Source organism: Chlorocebus sabaeus, chromosome 2 (assembly GCF_047675955.1).
Source record: "Chlorocebus sabaeus isolate Y175 chromosome 2, mChlSab1.0.hap1, whole genome shotgun sequence".
Lineage (NCBI taxonomy): Eukaryota > Metazoa > Chordata > Mammalia > Primates > Cercopithecidae > Chlorocebus > Chlorocebus sabaeus.
This window is the reverse complement of record NC_132905.1, coordinates 17,542,632-17,559,843: the sequence shown is the minus strand read 5'-3', so window position 1 is coordinate 17,559,843 and position 17,212 is coordinate 17,542,632. Positions and strand designations below refer to the sequence as shown.

At 44.6% G+C, this 17,212-nt stretch overlaps 1 protein-coding gene across 1 annotated transcript in view; it reads right to left on the bottom strand.

Annotated features, from left to right (window-relative positions):
- SLC13A3 (solute carrier family 13 member 3) overlaps positions 1–8,830 on the bottom strand; it is a 110,061-nt gene extending 101,231 nt beyond the window's left edge. The window contains exon 1 of the mRNA XM_037982697.2: positions 8,734–8,830. The gene's annotated coding sequence lies outside the window, so the exon portion shown is untranslated. The remainder of the gene's footprint in view (positions 1–8,733) is intronic.
- Positions 8,831–17,212: the final 8,382 nt, after the last annotated feature.

The following is a 17,212-nucleotide window of genomic DNA, read 5'->3' as shown; positions in this document are numbered from 1 at the left end:
ACATTTTGGAGGCCTGGAATGACTGGTAGGGGTGTCTTTTCACTATCAGCTTCTGATAGTCAAAAGACAGGCATGCCTGGGACGGGAGGGAATCTCCCGATTCTTCTACCTCAGGTTTTCTCTCTGTTCTCCTGACCTGCTCCCCTGTGCCTACTTTTGAGAGTGTCTTATACTTAAGAGAGGCCCTCTTGCTCTCAGGGGAATCCTTCTTAGCCCTCCTCTTATCACGTGTTTTGGCGTAATATCCCCGCACTTGATAAATCCCATGGGAAGACTTGGTGGGCAGATTCAGACCTATTCGGTGAGTAGAATTCATCTCCATTATAATCTACAGAGAAGCTCTCATGTTATTGCAAATTTAGCTAGTTTCTTCCTGCCCATCCATGGCAGGCTCCTCTTTCTCCAGCAGTTGTGCTAGGATTCGGAGCAGCTGTGAGTCTCTTCTCCCCGGTGATGATCTTGGCATTTCCTCTTGGAGGTTAGCTCCTTCAGGTTTCTTTGTGTCCTCAGCTTTCCATGAAGTTTTTAAAACTATGATTTTATAGCTAATAAAGCCTATTTTGATGGGGTGGTGTTAGAGTGGAAGCAACAGTCTCTTATCATTTCCTATACTAGAACCAGAACTGGAACTCTTCCCAAAAAAATAGTAATAAAAACATATTTCTAATAATGCCATCAGTCATTGTTGTAGTCTATCAGAACACCAGGATCATTGGGTCATTTCTGCCTATCATGAGAAACTTAAAGAATATTTCATTTGGGGGAAAAACTCAGGTCTTTCAAGATTAAACTCCACATAAAATATAGAGACTTATGGGTACCCGATATAGCAGAGGAAAATGATATTACAAAAAGGAAGGAAGCACCTGCTATAGCAGGGCAAAGTTATATTACCAAAAGGAACTAAGCCCACTGCTCAAACACTCTGGATCATTCAAGATGAACCTGAATCATCTTGAAATATACAACAAGATCCAAAATGTTCTGATCAGAAGTCAGCCAGTTTGGTAACTCAGCTCCTATAGGCATAGCATGTTTGAGACAGCACTCTTCTGCTTTTGAGTCTGGGGTGAGATTACCAAATGCCGATTAATAATTTTTTCTTTGTTGTTGTATCTAGGAAGGGGTAAAAATTACAACCTTGCAAAGTTCTGAAAATATACATAAGAAACAAAGTAAATTCTATGAGTTCAGCACTTTTGTAACTGACCTTGGTATAAAGATATGAATTTATAAGTCTTATCAGCAATGAATTCGTGTATACTTGATCTGCTGTTTAATATGCTTGAACCATTTGAAATAATCTGCTTGGGGGCTGGGCACGGTGGCTCACACCTGTAATCCCAGCACTTTGGGAGGCTGAGGTAGGATTGCTTGAGACCAGGAGTTTGATATCAGCCTGGGCAACACAGTGAGATATCATCGCTATTTTAAAAAATAAAATAAAATAAAAAAAGAATCATCTTAGCTGGGTGCAGTGGCTCACACCTGTAATTTCAGCACTCTGGGAGGCCGAGGCAGGAAGATCATTTGAGCTCAGGAGTTTGAGACCAGCCTGGGCAACATAATGAGACCCTGTCGCTACAAAAAAAATAAATAAATAAATTAGCAGGGTATGGTGGTGCATGCCTGTAGTCTCAGCTACTTGAGAGGCTGAAGTGGGAGGATTGATTAAGCCCCAGAGGTGAGGGCTACAGCAAGCTATAATTGTGCCACTATACTCCAGCCTGGGTGACAAATCAAGACCCTGTCAAAAAAAAAAAAAAAAAAAAAAAAAAAAGGTGGGGGGGGCTTTACTAAGATTTGTAATTGCAGTCTATATTGTACAAGGGAATTTAATCAAGTTTGTGATCTATGTCAAATGCAAGGAATGTTGGCTTTCCAGCCTATTTATTCATGAATAATAACGGCCACACTCACTATATGTTTACTCTAGTTCAGGTCCTATTCTAAGAGCTTTACATGATTTAATTCATTGAACATTTAAATAACCCTATGAAATAGGTTCTGTTATATTCCCATTTTGCAGAGGAGGAAACTGAGGTACAGGGAAATTGAGTAACTTATCCAAGGACACACAGCTGTTGAGTGGGGATTCAAACCCATTCACTGCAGAGTCCCCATGCAAAACCAACACTACACCGTAATAACTCTAGTAGAGGTGTCTATTAGATCTGTGCAATATGACTTTAATACTGAGCATTGAACAAAGTAAAGTAGCAGTGAGTATTCTCCATGCACCAAATCCCTGAAAGTATTAATATTAAAGGAGTTGTCAACAATTTGAGTGTATTCATTCAAGAGGCTATTTCCCAATACTCATTCCCCTCAGATAACAAGGGTGCTACCTGCACTTCTTTAAACTTCTAGCACGTGGTTCTCAATCCCGGCTGCACATTGGAATCACCTGAGGAGCATTAACAGTGCTGATACTCCATCCTCAGAGAGTCTGATTTCATTGTCTAGGATGTGGCTTGGCCATCAGGATTTTTTTTAAGCTCCAAGCAGATTCTAAAGGGTAGCTTGGATTCAGAACCACCGTCCCTAAAAATCTAATTCATGCTTTGCCAGATTCTGGTGAAACCTGGGAAATGCGAACTGGCTTTTTATCATATCACGTCTAAAGGCTGAAGCAACCCTCCTGAGTTAGTACAGAATCTTGACACCCAACAGCTCTGGGGCCTGGGTATGGTCTATACTAGATGCCTTGTCAATGTTTACTTAACTATTAATAATATTTGAATACCCATCAGACTTGGTTTTGCTCATTAGTAAACTTGGGATTAATGAGACATACCTTTCATCATGTGTTTTATTCAATACTTGCTATATGGCAACTATACACCAGGCTGTATATACAGTAATGAATGAGACTAAAAAATTAAAATCCCTGACCTCATGGAACTTACATGATTGCAGATGCAAATAATAAACAAATAAATGAGTAAAATGTATTATAATCAAAAGATGAAAATATGACAAATCTGGGAAGAAAACATAAGGAAGCAGCAAAGGGAAGTTGACAGTGATGCTTTGGAGGTGCTCTTGTAGATAAGGTGGTCAGGGAAGCTGTCCACGAAGAGGACCCTAAGTTAAACTGAGACCTAAAGAAAGTGAACAAATGAACTTCTGGGTATGCAAAGGAAGCATTCCAGGAAGAAGGAGAAGTCAAATGCAATGGCTTTGAGGCAGCAGCCAACATGACAGGTCTTAGCATCATCAAGGAACTGGAGTGCAGAGACAGGGTCACAGCCAGCCAGCAAGGACTCAAAGTAGGATCCCGAAAGCCCAAGTAAGGACTTTCACACTCAGTGACCAGGGCAGCCATTGTAGAGATTTGAGAAGAATGGCATATTCTGCTTTCATTTTTTAAAAAAAAGTCAGTGTTACTGAGATGCAGTTCATATAGCATATAATTCACCTATTTAAAAGTGAGTATGTCAATTAGCCAGGCATGGTGGCATGTGCCTGTGGTCCCAGCTACTTGGGAGGCTAAGACAGGAGGATCACTTGAGCCCAGGATGTCAAGGCTGCAGTGAGTGGTGTTTGCAACACTGCACTCCAGCCTGGGCAATACAGCAAGTACTGTCTCAAAAAAAAAAAAAAAAAGTGTAATGTAATGATTTTTCAGGACACTGACAATGCAACCATCACTACAATTAATTTAAAACATTTTCGTCACCCCAAAGGGAAACCTCATGTCCACTAACGGTCACTCCCTATCTCCCCGCAACCTCCCCAGTCCCAGGCAACTACTAAGATACTTTCTGTCTGTATAGATTTGCCTATTCTGGACATTTCATATAAATGGAATCATATAATATGTGGTCCTTTTGTGTCTGGCTTCGCTGACTTAACATAATACTTTCAAGATTCATCTCTGTCATAGCGTACATTGGTACTACATTTCTTTTTATTGCTGAATAATATTGTATGGGTGTATCCTACTTTATTATTCATTCATCAGTTAATACACATTTGGACTGTTTGAACTTTCTGGCTATTATGAATAATGCTGCCTTGACCATTACTGTACAAGTTTTTGGACATGTTTATATTTTTCTTAGGTACATACCTAGGAGTGAAATTTCTGGGTTATATGGTAAATAACTCTATGTCTAAACTTTTGAGGAACTGCCCGGCTGTTTTCCAAGGTGTCTGCACTATTTCACAATCCCACCAGCAGTGTATGAAGATTCCAGTTACTCTACATTTTCCCAGCACTTGTCATTATTTACCTTTTTAATGATAGCCATCCTAGTACGTGGGTTTTTTTTTTTTTTTTCAAAGATACCTCAGGCTAAGACGATGGTGGCTTGGACCAGATTAGTAACGGCAGAGGTGGTAGGAAAGAATTCAATTCTGGATATACTTCGCCAGCAGAGCTGGCAGGTCTTGCTGAAACTCTGATGAGGCTATGAGAGAGAGGAACTGGTACTGGGATCAAATATGAGATGGTGGGATATTTCTCAAAGTGTGAGAGGAATACTAGTGAGGAAACACAGATAATTTCATGTCAGACATTTAAATAACATTGAATCACAGCAAGTGAAAGTTACCCTGTGTAACTTTTCTTTAACTCCTCGTTATACCATGGAGAGAGTCTCAGTTGGGTGTCAGTATCCCTTTAAGACCTCATCACCTATAAATCTTCCTTTGTAACAGACAGAAAAGGGTTTGGAGTCAGAAACATGGGCCTCTTGCTGAGCCAGGCAATATCGTTTTATTTTTATTTTGTTTATTCTTATAATTACTTTTGGCTTAAGGAGAGTGATTTTTGGTTTTGGTTTTGGTTTTGGTTTTGTTGCTTTGTTGTTGTTGTTGTTGTTGTTGTTGTTGCTTTGAGACAGGGTCTCATTCTGTTACCCAGGCTAGAGTGCAGTTGCGTGATCATGGCTCACTGCAGCCTTGACTTCCCTGGCTTAAGCAATCCTCCCACTTCAGCATCCTGAGTAGCTGGAACTACAGGCACACACCACCATACCTGGCTAATTTTTTAATTTTTTGTAGAGATAGGGCCTTGCTATGTTGCCCAGGTTGGTCTCGAACTCCTGGGCTCAAGCGACCCTCCTGCCTCGGCCTCTCAAAATGTTGTGATTATAGGCATGAGCCACCACACCTGTCTGAGATTTTTGTTTTTTATTAAAGCCTATGACTTTTTAAAAAAGCTCTCTGTTTAATTTAAATCTATTTAAGTTTACAATGTAAAGCAACTCAAAGGAAAATGCCAAGTAACTTGGAGTGCGGGGAGTACATGGCAATGGCAAAATTCCGAAAATTTGAGGCCAAAATCTGAAATTTGGGAGACCACGAGATAGCAAGAGAAAATCCCAGGAAGAGGTGTGGCACTCACTTCCTATCCAGATCATGCTGATGCCGTCCCTATAAACCCTGAGGGCAAGTTATTTCCCAATGGACCCATTCCAAGCTATGATGAAACTGTCTTCCATGACCTTTCAGGTTGGGACTTGATCCTGAGCCAGCCCAATAACCGGCTTCATCAAAGGCTCCAGACAACATTGTATGGAGGGACAAAGGCCCTACAGAGAACACTTTGGACCTTCAAGGTCTGGGTATGGGAGTACTCTAAACCGGAAAAGCTGTTTCTAGAGAACTGGACTCATTGACATCAAAGGAACTCTGGTCCATGCCCCAAAGTCTAAGTAGAGGCAGCTGAGACCAGGGCATATTTTACTGGTGGGCCTGGGTTGGGTTCTTTGTTCCAGAACCAGCTAAGATAGTAAGAGTACAATATTTGGCATTAGAGCAGAGGTTTCAATCTGGTGGCTCAAATGTAGTCATTATCATAACAATATTAATATTAGTGAGCACATATACTCCACTTATTATTTGCCAGGCTCCGTTTTCAGTACTTTACCTGTCTTAACTCATTCCATCCTTATAAAATCCATCTGCATTACCTATGTGAGTCTGTCACCCCTGCATCAGACAAAGCTACATTCAAATTCTGGCTGGGCCACTTGCTTGTTGCTGGGCAGGAGGTTTCACCCAAACTGAGTTTCCTCATCTGAAACGAGAACTATAATGTGCACAGGCATATCTCGTCTCATTGTGTTTTACAGATATTGCATTTTTGTGACAACCGTACAGTGAGCAATTCTCCTGGCATCATTTTTCCAACAGCATGTGCTCACTTCATGTTTCTAGGTCACATTTTGGTAATCCTTGCACAATTTCAAACTTTTTTTTTTTTAATCATATCTGTTATGGTAATCTGTGATCAGTGATCTTTGAAGTTACTATTATAATTGTTTTGAGGTGCCATGAACTGTGCCCATATAAGATGGCAAACTTAGTGGATAAATGTTGTGTGTGTTCTGCTTGCTCCACCGACTGGCTGTTCCCCAATCTCTCTCCCTCTCCTTAAGCCTCCCTATTCTCTGAGATACAATACTATTGAAATTAGTCCAACTAATAATCCTTCAATGGCCTCAAAGTATTCAAATGAAAGAAAGAGTCATATGTCTCTCACTTTAAAATCAAAAGCTAGAAATGATTACGCTTAGTGAGGAAGGCACGTCAAAAGTCAACGCAGGCCAAAAACTAGGCCTCTTGTGCCAAACAGTCAACTTGTGAGTGTAAAGGAAAAGTTCTGGAAGGAAATTAAAAGTGCTACTCCAGTGAACACATGGATGGTAAGAAAGCAAAACAGCCTTATTGTTGATATGGAGAAAGTTTTAGTAGTCTAACATAGAAGATTAAACCAGCCACAACATTCCCAAGCCAAAGCCTAATCCAGAGAAAGACCCTAACTCTCTTTAATTCTATGAAGACTGAGGGAGGTGAGGAAGCTGCAGAAGAAAAGTTTGAAGTTAGCTGAGTTCACGAGGTTTAAGGAAAGAAGCCATCTGCATAATATAAAAGTGCGAAGTGAAAGAGCAAGTGATGAAGTAGAAGCTACACCAAGTTAACCAGAAGATCAAGCTAAGGTCACTGATGAAGATGACTACACTGAACAACAGATTTTCAACATAGATGAAATATTCTTCTATTGGAAGAAGATGCCATCTAGGACTTTTATAGCCAGAGAGAAGTCAATGCCTGGCTTCAAAGCTTCAAAGGACAAGTTGACTCTCTGGTTAGGGCCTAATGCAGCTGGTAACTCTAAGCTGAAGATTTGTTCATTTACCATTCTGAAAATCTTAAGGCCCATAAGAATTATGCTAAATCTATGCTGCTTACGCTCTATAAATGGAGCAACAAAGTCTAGATGAGAGTACATCTGTTTACAGCATGTTTTACTGAATATTTTAAGCCTACTGTTGAGATATACTGTTCAGTAGACTGTGGAAGGGAATTCTTAAAGACCTTCCACAGTCAATGAATGGCTTGACCAACATTAATTTTAATTTTAATTCCTTACTAGGTATGTCCATTGGACAGATAAGGAAACTGAGACTCAGAGGAATTAAGACATTCGTCCCAGGTCACACAGCTGGTGCATGATAGAGCTGAAATTCCAATGATACACACTGCTATTCCCATATCCCCACACAAATATTGAGCTCTTTTTCTTGTTGGAGTCATCAGAAGATCAAGAGGTTATTATGTGTGTTGAGTGAAGGAATATAACACATGGCCTGAAATACAGAGACACACTTCAGCTAAAGGAGAAATCTTGTGTTCCACCCCCCTCCCGCGACCCCCTGCCTCACTTAACTTCCTTTTAAAGATTGTCAGAGATAGGTCAAGCCCTTTAATCAAGGCATCCTATACCATTAATTGAGCACTTACTATGCCCCAGACACTATGCTCAGTGCTTCCTCAGCTTTTCTCATTTTATTTTTACAACCACCCTTCCAGATGGGTGTGATTACCTTCATTACAGAGGAAGAGACTAAAACTCAGAGACGTGTCTTCTGACTCCAAAGTCTGTGTTGCTAACCCTCAACTAGACTGTTCCCAAGCCTGCCATCGTGCCCACCTTAGGGCAAAGTTAGAAAAACCTCAGGTTGATGGGAGTTATTGGCAAGATATCACATAAGCTGGGTGGGTCTGACCACTGGCAACCAAGGCAAATTAGAGAATGTGACTCAAGGTACTCACAATTTTATTGTACTACCATTTGTATAAATAATAAATACCATTTTTGAGGGACAATGCCTACAATTTATAAAATTGTTTTCTAAGCACTATGCTAAGAACATTATACAGATATTTCCTGATTGTTGATGTTTAGACTTAGAATTTTTCAACTTTACAATGGATTTACTGAGAGTATTAAGTGCCTTTTTTTTTTTTTTTGGAGAGAGAGTCTCGCTCTGTCGCCCAGGCTGGAGTGCAGTGGCCGGATCTCAGCTCACTGCAAGCTCTGCCTCCCGGGTTTACGCCATTCTCCTGCCTCAGCCTCCCAAGTAGCTGGGACTACAGGCGCCTGCCACCTCGCCCAGCTAGTTTTTTGTATTTTTTAGTAGAGACGGGGTTTCACCGTGTTAGCCAGGATGGTCTCGATCTCCTGACCTCGTGATCCGCCCGACTCGGCCTCCCAAAGTGCTGGGATTACAGGCTTGAGCCACCACGCCCGGCCTAAGTGCCTTTTTAACTTAAGATATTTTCAACTTACAATGGGTTTATTGAGGGGTAACACCATTGTAAGTTAAGAAGTATCTGTATAGAAATACATACAAAACTTCATACTGCCCAGTGTGTAAAGAAATAAAAAAAATACATGCATACTTAACAATGCAGATGGATAAATAAAAAATTGGTTACCTTGCTTGTCTCCTAGAAGGTGCACTGGGAGGCTTGGGAGGCTGGTAGAGCAGGGATCACTCATATGCAGCTTCCTTTGGACCTTAGTGCCACTTCCCTGGAATACATGACCACCTTTAAAAACAATTCTCAGGCTTCCCTACAGTTGGTGTATCTATATGATTAAGATCTGGCCAATGGGAAGTTAGTAGAAGTTGTTATGTGGGACATTTAGGACCGTGTCTTTAAAGCAGCATACCCTTTTTCCTTTCCTCTCCCTTCTTCCTTCCTGACTCATGGTTTGAGCTCCAGCAACCATCATTGATCAGGAAGTGTAAGGGATATGTTATACTGGTGGCCCCCACAGACCCGTACCTCCTGGTATTCACACCATTGTGTAATACCCTCCCACAGTGACTCTGGGCTTGGCTGCGTAACTTGCTTTGGCCAATGGGACATCAGAAAATGTGATGCAAACAAAGGCTTAACTACCACTTGCACATTAGGGCTTGTCTTCTTTAAACATTCCCTCTTGGCAGCCAATGTCACACCATAAAGAAGCATGGACTAGACTACTAAATGATGAAAGACTCCACAGAAAGGGGCCCTGAAAGACAGGAAGCTATTTTGGATGTCTCAGCCCCAGCAGAGCTCCCACTAAATGCAGCCCCCTAAGTGATCTCAGCTGCACCATGTGGAGCAGAAGAACCACCCAACTGAGCCCAGTCAATCATGGAATTATGAGAAATAACAAGATAATGTTGTTGCAAGTTGTGAGGTGATTTAATACAGAAATCAACATGAACTGACCTTGAGAATGAAAGGTACACACTAACTATGCAAAAGCAGAAAGATGGGAGTTGGGATCCTTCATGAATTCATGGAACCACCTCTGCACTTTGTTTACAAGGCAGTAGAAAACCTAGTATGTTGAGCCTTATGTGTCTATGTTTTCAGTTGTGTGTGACTGAAGTTGTTATGTTGGGGACATGAGCAAGCGGAAGACTTGTTTGTACATCATACTCTGTTATGAGTGTTGGAATGCACTGCCCCGTGCCCCTTTAGGAATAAAAAACTCCATCTGCTGGGAATGCTTCCAGTAGTCAATTCTTGGCTATGATCCCATTTGATAATTGCCTCAGCAAACAGTGCCACATTAGCCAAGGTCATGTTTCCTTCCCAGAATGGCTGACATCCAGTTACTGACTGAAGCAGGAATACAAGTGTCCAGCCTCCTCACCCCAACTTGAGACAACTTTGAGGGCCATCCCCCTTCAGAGCACTCATGCAATTGGTCAAGGCCTCTGTCTAGGTTGCATTTCAGCTCAACATCTCCCTTCACCCTGCAGTTGCTCCTCCCCTCCCCTCCCCTCCCCTCCCCTCCCCTTCCCTGGATGTGGATCCCAAAGGCATGCCCTAATACATTTCCTGCACACTAGTCTCCAAATCCTGGAAAACCCAACCTACAACACAGTGTTTCTCAACCATTTGAATGTTATAGTATATGTCTGTACTGCTCATTAAAAAAAAAAAGAAGGTATATAAGACAGAGTTCATATGTAGAACCAAATCACAGTGTGGGTTCTCTAGGAAACACGGGGTTAGGAGTGCGTAAGATTTATTGGGAATAACACCTGTGAAAAGGAAAAGGAACAGGGAGAAGCAGGATTGGGCAGAGGGAGCCACCAGGCAGCATTCAGGCACAAAAAAGTCTCGCCATCACAATGGAGAGCCCCGAGCAAAGCTCATCCACTGGAGGAGTCTTGCACCAGGTGGGTAGATACTTGTACCCTCATCTTGCTCAACCAGCCTCTGAGATGAGGGCCTCCCTGAGAAGAGCATTACTTCGACTTGAAAACCAAGGCAGTCCCCAAAGGAGCTAATAATGGCTGGGCAGCAAGTCCCAGTTTGAAGGGGAATCCAAGCTGCATATGTCTATGACTCCCACTAGCTAGAGGGGCTTTTCCATAGTCATCCAATCTGATACACCTGTCCCACTCAACAGGTCAACAAATAGGGTCACAGTGTCTGTTCCAATACCACCCAGAGCATCAGGGTCTGAATTATGGCCAGTTCCCAGTCCAGGGGTCCTTCCACTAGACTTCAAGCTAACTCATGTAAAGAGAAGGAAAGTGTGGCTTTGAACTTCCAGTAGGCAGAGGCCATGCCTGCTCAGACACAGCTGTCTCTCCACTGCCTGGCACATGGGTGGGAAAGAAATATGAGTTGGGTTGAATTGAATTGATGTGCAAATCCCAACATTTGGTAATCTCTCACCAGAAGGCTGGGCTGTCAGCATTCCTGGTGTTCCTCGTGCTGCACCAACCAGTAGTCATTCATACCCAAGCTCTGCTGAGCCCATGGTAACAGGAGTATGTATTTTGGAATCACCTATTCATTTATTCATTCAGCAAACATTTACTGAATTCAAACCTGTACCAGACACTGTGCTGGACACTGGGGATCTGACATGAAATGAGGCAGGCAGCATCCTTCCTTCATGCAGTTCAAACGCCAGTCCATATGTGGTTATAAAACATAGCCACAAATCCTGTGACACCCTTTCCACTGGGAGGCAGTGTCTATGCCCCTTCCTGATGAACCTAGGTGAGCTTCTGACTGCTTTGACCAACAGCTTACCGTGGAAGTGACCCGATATGGCTTCCAGGGCATGAATAAGGCCACACAGCTTCTGCCTGATTTCTAGAACACTTGTCCTTGGAGACCTGGACTACTGCCCTGAGGCTGCCACGCTGGAGAGGCCATGAGTATCTGCTCTGGTTGACAGCTGAGCCCAGACTTCCAGCCAGCCCCATCAAGGCACAAGACACACGAGTGAAGCTGTCTTAGGCCCTCCAGATGAGCTCATCTGATGGCTGAGTGACCCTGCGTGACATTCCTCAATGCCATGGAGAACAGAAGAATCACCCAGCTGAGCCCCACTCTAATTCTTGCCCCACAAAATCATGATATATTACTGCATGATTATTGTTTAAGTTTGGGGGGTAGTTTGTCAAGCAGATGTTTAACACTGAAACTGTGTACCTGGTGGGCTCATATCACCCCTCTGAGCCTCCATGGCCTCATGGAAAATGTAGATAATGGAAACAACTACATCATAGGTTTATGATAAGGCTCAAAGAATGAAAAGCCAGGCACTGTTAAGTGCTTTTCCTGTTTATTCGTTTAGCACAGGACCAGGTACCTATCAACCCCTAATTACAGGAAAGTATGATTTCTACTTGGGAAATAACACGCTATGTGAGGTATGAATAAATATATTAACTATGGTCATCAGCCCAGTTATGGAAGCTTGCTGTGTGCCAAGCACAGTACTAGGCATTTACATGAACGATCAGGTCCTGTCTGGTCCTTCAGCCCTCCCTCCCTTCCCTTCCATTGCTGGGGACTGTCCTCTTTGCAGTCTTCTTTCTGCTTCTTGAGCATAGCAAGTTCTCTACTTTTACAAATGCTCAGTCTGCCTGAATCTCCCTGTGCACCCTTCCCAAGCTCCTGCCACCATCACCATGACTGGTTCCTTCTACTCACTCAGTCCTCAGCTCAAATGTCACCTCCTCAGAGGGTCCCCACCCCTGACCTCCTGATCTAATGAAACGCAGCCTTCCTCAAGTCCACGTCACTCACCCTGTACAAACTCCCCGAGTTACTCCTTCATAGCATGATTCGTCGTCTGAAAGTGTTTACCACTAGGTTAAACTCCAGGGGAACGAGGGAGTCCCAGTCGCCCCCTGCCACTCTCTCAGTGCCTGTAACATGGAGAGAAGCAATAAATATCAGGATGAAACACATTCTACATCATTGGGTTTTATTGTTAGGAATATCAGTAAAAATCATGACTATTGTTCCTTCAACAAGGATTAATTGAGCACCTATTGTGTACTAGGCATCATTCTGGGTGCTGGGGATACAACAGTAATCAAATCAGACACCAGTTTTGTTCTCACAGAGTTTTCATTTTAGTAGCTCTGTGGTAAGATACATGTGTGAAATACACAGCATGTCACGTGGAATTTAGTGCTATGAAGAAAAATAAGGTAGGCAGTGGGAGAGAGTATGAGGGGAATCTTGGCACCAAATTCCATTCTTCCCTCCACAGAAGGGACTTTCGGTTCCCCTCCGCTCCACCTCCGCACCCTGACCCCCATACCCCGTCAACATCTCTCAGTGTGACATTTTGTTTGAGGTCTCTGCAGCTCCAAGAACAATATTGGCTTTGATGCAGGTCCCAGCAGAGAGCCCTCAGACTGGAGTGGGGTTTAGTTCCCCCTTCTTTCCCCTGGAGGGGGAAGTCAAGCAGTTTGGCCTTGTGGGGCCTTTCCTCACTATGGGGAAGGAGGCAGGCCTGGGCCTTCCTGGCCTGGAACGTTGACTAACCCTGGGTTCTGGGCCATCCCCTGGCCTCCTCCATCCCGGGCAAAGAGTTAAGGTTTACAAACACGGAGAGGCCTTTGATCGGCAGCAGACCCCCAGTGTTCTGTTTTTTGTTCCAAACCTCAGGCCAGGACCATACTCTGTTTTGCCTCCAGCAGGGGAGACAGTGGGTAGGCAGGGAGCGTGTGCGCACGAGTGTGTGTGTGTGGGGGGGGGGGGGGGGGGAGTGGGAGGAATCAGAGGAAGGCTCACATGGATCCTTGATTTTCTTTCCAACAAGCAGCTAGGTTTGGAAGAGAGAATTCAATTCAATTCAAAATACCTAAGGAGCACCTACTAAATCCCAGGCACCATGGTAGAAACTAGGGCTAGAGCAGTGAACCAAACAGAGCTCCCTGCCCAGAGCCCAGGTTCTAGAGGGGGCCATAGACAGCAAACGAATGAGCAAGTGAATACAGAGGCTATCGGGGGCCATGATGCGCTGGAGAGGAACAAAGCTGGGCAATCGATGGGGGTGGGGTGCAGGTGCTGTGGGGGCTTCCCAGACAAAGTGGCATTTGGTAGAGACCTGAAGGAAATGAGGGAGGCAGCCATGTGGCGATCAGTGGGAAAAGTGTTTCAGAGAAAGGGAATAGCAGCTGTGAGGGCCCTAAGATGTGCGCAAGGCTGGCATGTTGGAAGTACAGCAAGGAGCCCAGTGTGGCTGACCCAGGGGAGTAGCGGGGAGAGGAACAGCAGAGGGGTCAGAATGGGGAGTGCTGGGGTTAGTGGGGGCAAAGTGGAGTGGTTTTCCTTTTTCTTCTTTTTTTTTAGGAGACAGAGTCTCACTCTGTCACCCAGGCTGCAGTGCAGTGGCGCGATCTCGTCTTACTGCAACCTCCACCTCCCAGGTTCAAGCAATTCTCCTGCCTCAGCCTCCCAAGTAGCTGGGACTACAGGCACATGTTGCCATGCCCAGCTGATTTTTTTTTTTTCTTTTTTAGTAGAGACAAGGTTTCACCATGTTGCCCAGGCTGGTCTCGAACTCCTGAGTTCAGGCAATCCGCCCACCTCAGCATCCCAAAGCATTAGGATTACAGGCATGAGCCACCGCACCCAGCCCCCCCCCCTTTTTTTTTTAAGTTTGTTTTTAACTAAAACTAAACTGTGTCATCCAGGCTGGAGTACAGTGGTGCAATCACAGCTCACTGCAGCCTTGAACTCCAAGCGATCCTTCCCACCTCAGCCTCCCTAGTTGCTGGGACTACGGGCATGTACCACCTTGCCTGGCAGATCTGAACTGAGATTTAATAGAATTCCTGGGCTACGTGGAAACAGTGGGGATGAGCGCAGAAGGGGGGAGAACCATGAAGGGCAACTGCAGGGATTCAGGCAAAATATAGCATGGCCTATGCCAGGGTGGCCAGGAGGGGGAACAGAGAGTAGTTCCAAATTCATCATTTTTTTTTTTTTTTTTTTTTCCTGAGACAGTCTCACCCTGTCCAGGCTGAAGGGCAGTGGCGATCTCGGCTCACTGCAACCTCCACCTCCTGGGTTCAAGCGATTCTCCTGTCTCAGTCTCCCGAGTAGCTGGGATTACAGGCACCCACCACCATGCCCGGCTAATTTTTGTGTTTTTAGTAGAGACGGGGTTTCGCCATGTTGGCCAGACTGGTCTTGAACTCCTGACCTCAGGTGATCCGTCCACCTCAGCCTTCCAAAGTGCTGGGATTACAGGCAGGTGCCACCGCACCTGGCCTCATTAGCTTTTTACTGAAGTACAACATAAATACTGAAAATTACACATATAAACATGCCTGCAGTTTCATGAAGTTTTACAAACTCAATCCACCCACATAACCAGCATCAAGCTCAAGAAATAGAACTTGTCCATCCCCCCTAGAAGCCCCAGAGGCCCCCTCCAAATCACTGTCCCTCCCCCAAAGGCAGCCACTCTCCTAACTTTGTAATTATATTTTGAAAGTAAAGCTGGCAGGATCTGCTGCTGGATTGAATGGGGGCAAGGGGAGCTGGTGAAAGATGGGAGTCAAAGAGAGACCGCAGGTTTGGGGTGAAGTTCTGGATTCCTGGGGCTGCCATTTCCTAAGATGGCAAGTTTATGATGGGGGCAGAGACCATGGGTGAAACCAGGGGTTTGTTTTGGGACCTGTTGAGTTTTGCGAGGCCTGTGAGGCCCTGGGGAAGATACACGCCATCTTATCTAAAGGTTGCAAACTCAAATGCTCTCAGGGACAAGTAACAAGAGCAGTAAGACATATCTAACTCTCCTCTTACCTCTGTAAGGAGAACAATGGGACCAGTGTGATGATAAACAGTGACTCAGAGCCAAAGAGCAATAGGGAGCAGTGGAGACCGGGGCAAACTGGAAAGTACAGCCCCCTCTAAAAGAAGATGTGTTAGAACAGGGGCCCCGCATGGCAAGATCTCCTGAAAATGTTTCCAGAGAAGCCAGATGTCTGGATTTTTACAAATGAAACCATCCATATGTGTTTGAAATTGTTTAACACTGGCATATGAAGTTGTTTAACATTGGCAACTAAAAAGCAAACATTATGTGAACCCAAGAAAACTGGCTAGAGTTACAGCAACCCACTGGATCTAGATCAAATCTTCCACTTTACAGGTAGAGAAACTGAGGCCCAGGGAAGTCTAGAATTTTCCCCAAACTCACAGAGAGAGTTGGTGGCAGACTTTGGCCAGGGCTTGAGTAGGCTGCGTCTCAGTGCAGAGTTCTCACCTCCCAGGCCTTGGTAAGAAGGGGTTGGAGTTTGTCTGTCTCCTTGACTTTGATCTAAACAGAGAGGCCCCAACCTGACGGTGAAAGGCAGTAAGGTGCTATGAACAAGTATGGCTTTGAGGACCTGGGGTCTGAATCTGTGTTGGTTAGGAATGCTTTTGGCTTCAAGTGATGGAAAATCTGATTTACAGTAGCTTCAGCTTTGGAGATGTTTGCCTGTGCATATAAGTCCAGAAAGCAAGGTCTGAGTCACTAAGAACAGACTCACACTCTGCCCATCCCTCCACCTCATCATCCATCTTCCTCTCATTGACTCTTTACCATCAGGGGTGGCCTCATGGTCTCCAGATGGCTGCTAAACCTCTGGTTATTGTCATTGCATTGAAAAACGGAAATTGTTGATGGGGATGTGCTGGTGTCCGAGCAGGGAGAGAATTCTTACATCTCCTCACCTTCTAGAAGCAAAATCTTCCACAGAAGGAATCTTCGCAGATTTGCTCTTGTATCTTATTGGCCACAAAACGGTCACATGCTGATATGGTTTGGAGGTTTGTCCCCTCCAAATCTCAGGTTGAAATGTGACCTCCAGTGTAGGAGGTGGGGCAGGTGGGAGGTACTGGATCATGGGGGCAGATTCCTCGTGAATGGCTTGCTGCCCTCTCTGTGGTAATCTCTGAGTAAGCCCTGGCTCTGTTAGTTCACAAGAGAGCTGTTTGTTTAAAGGAGCCTGCCTCCTCCCCTTCTGTCTTGTTCCTGCTCCCACCATGTGACACTGCCTGCTCCCCCTTTGCCTTCCATGATGGGAAGCTTCCTGAGGCCCTTACCAGAAGTAGATGCTGGAGCCATGCTTGTACAGCCTGCAGAACCATGAGCCAATGAAGCCTCTTTTTTGTACAAATTACCCAGCCTCAGGTGTTTCTTTACAGCAATGCAAAAGGCCTAATACACAGGCCCATTCCTAATCAGGGACCAATGTGACCTTTCCTGAGGTGAAGTTATCTTCACCTAAAAATATCTATATAAATTGGGGTTCTGTCCAAAAGGAATAAGGAGGGTAGGCTGGGCGCCATGGCTCATGCCTAAAATCCCAGCACTCTGGGAGTCCAAAGCAGGCAGATCACTTGAGGTCAGGAGTTTGAGACTAGCCTGGCCAACATGTCAAAATCCTGTCTCTACTAAAAAATACAAAAATTGAGACGATCCTGGCTAACACAGTGAAACCCTGTCTCTACTAAAAGTACAAAAATTAGCCGGGCATGGTGGCGGGCGCTTGTAGTCCCAGCTACTTGAAAGGCTAAGGCAGGAGAATGGCGTGAACCTGGGAGGTGAAGTTTGCAGTGAGCCGAGATCGCGCCACTGCACTCCAGCCTG